At 42.6% G+C, this 2,319-nt stretch overlaps 1 non-coding gene across 1 annotated transcript; it reads left to right on the top strand.

Annotated features, from left to right (window-relative positions):
* Positions 1–328: 328 nt before the first annotated feature.
* Positions 329–400, top strand: trnad-guc (transfer RNA aspartic acid (anticodon GUC)). The gene has a single exon. It is a non-coding gene; the product is annotated as a tRNA-Asp (tRNA).
* Positions 401–2,319: the final 1,919 nt, after the last annotated feature.

The following is a 2,319-nucleotide window of genomic DNA, read 5'->3' on the forward strand; positions in this document are numbered from 1 at the left end:
AAATATGATAATAGAAAAGTATTCTTTTCCTCTCACTTTTTTTTCTTGATTTAATTACCGACTTCACGTACTTACACTGTGTCCCGTTGCACGATGTAATATTGCGAAACTATGATTTTGTGGCAGTGTTTTGTAAAGGAATTTTCCGTTTAATCATCGTCTTAGTATAAAGCTATATGGTTGTTCTGGTATCAGTGGACGTACATTATGTATTTTTTCTTCTCTTGAGCACCATGGTCATGACATGAAGCTCAGTCATTGATTACTCGCAAATGTTAGTAGTCATCCGCTGTTTATCTTGAAGATGTAAAAGTAGTGCGCGTACATCTCCTCGTTAGTATAGTGGTGAGTATCCCCGCCTGTCACGCGGGAGACCGGGGTTCGATTCCCCGACGGGGAGAGTCTGCATCTTTTTGCCTCGGTCTCAAAAGGCACCAAGCTAGAACCGGCCCCGTGTTAGTGGAAACGGGGCTTGTGACTTGTACTCATGCATAATATTCTGCGGGTCGCTCAGCAGCGCAGCATATGAAACTAGACTCGGATTGTAAGTGTGTGGTTTTGATAATTGATGTATGGATGGATGGATCCTTAATAAGAGATATAAACAATAAGGTCCAGTCGCCAACTAATCATGTAAAATACGTCATAAACTCATGGTTGTTAAACCCAGAATAAAAATGAAGACGTATAACTAGGAAAGTCAACTTGCACATTTCAATTTTGGTTCGATATAATCACGTTGTCCTTAACCCTCCAGTGCAGGAGGGGACGGTAATGCGCATCGAATGTTTCCGAACCTGTGTGTGATACAACCGAGGAAGAGCCGATGACTTCGGGGGAGGAGGGGCAGGCGACTCGGAAGAAAAAGCAGCAGAACCCAATGCAGCCTGTAGCCCATTCAAAGGCCTACTGTTGGACCTCTGCTTATTTTGCAATACGTCTTTAGTACGGACTGAAAAATGTCCGATTTCGATGAGTTTGAGAAGCAGTTAAGCGAAAATCGGCAAGGTAAGTTTGGCTTTGAAGATCGGTGTATGCTCCCTGTTTTAGGGTAATAAAGTGGCCGGCGTGTCCTAGCGCCGAGGATGGTGCGGAGGGCACTTCTGCTGGTTCCGAAAAGAAAAGCGCGGCTGGGAAATCGGTGCCTTTTATCCGAGCGCTCGCCGATTCTGAAACCTGCCCGATTCTTCTTCTCCCAGCTGCCGCAGGATCCCCGAAAACTGACCGCTTTGGTAAATCAGTGACATTCTTTGCTTGGCATTGTTATAGAGATCGCTAGGCCTGCATCCATCAGTGCCCGGCGTACATAACATGGACATTTCAATGAAACGTTATTGGGGTGCACTCGATGTGAAAGCCTGCGGTTTTATTTATTTAATTATTTACCATTATACACTTGGATCATAAATTGTGACCCGCGTATTTTCATTCGCAGTAACACACTATGCATGGATGTTTGTTGCAAGCGTTATATTTTCAAGATCACGTTTAAAGTTTTATGCAAATAAAAACGACCGCGACCACTTGATTTAAAGTCCGCACTTAATAACAGTGTTAGTTACTTGGTTTTTAAATACTACGACGAGTTTTCTATATAATGATATGATTTTGTCTCTTTCCGATGCACAATAGCCTTTCCCTTGGGTCCGAAATGCTGGCCCTGTCATCCGTACAGAATAAGTCTTTCTCACACGATCGCCGTTTCTTCATGATGTATAGACTCTAAAAATCAGCCGCGTTCCCTGGAATCATAACAACTGCTTTTAGGTCGTTATTGCAAAGTCTTGCACCTGTATCTACCTTTACAGCGGATAGCAGTAACTAACAATGATGTACAGTTATATAACAATACACATATAACTTCATTAAAGTGCAGAGAATCCAGTAAACTGAATAAACTTAAGCCATACTAACGCAACTGAAATATACAACATGCGTTACAACGGAGTCGAAAGTAGGATTGATTTATGTACCTATCAAATGGCAATCTTGTCATATCAGCTCCTTATCACTAAATCACTAAAATGTCATTCGAAACGACCTGATTCGGCTAGACGAGCACTAAGTGCCGCCGTGTTTGATAAACTAGCAGTTCCAGTCATTCATATCTGCGCTCTGACTATGCCTGTGATTGCGGTAATTGGTTATTACCGATTTACGTAAGATGCATTGGCCGCTCCGTGTCTGTACTTTTGCAGCGGTGCATTACCGTAACGCTGTTATAACTGATGCATGAAGCTGATTCCTCGAGCAGCACCTGCGTTTAAATGCTTCACTGAAAACTGCACCTTCAGGGATTTATTTAAGCTTCTATATGAA

The sequence above is a fragment of the Brienomyrus brachyistius genome, unplaced genomic scaffold, assembly GCF_023856365.1.
Source record: "Brienomyrus brachyistius isolate T26 unplaced genomic scaffold, BBRACH_0.4 scaffold1256, whole genome shotgun sequence".
NCBI classification, from domain to species: Eukaryota; Metazoa; Chordata; class Actinopteri; order Osteoglossiformes; family Mormyridae; genus Brienomyrus; species Brienomyrus brachyistius.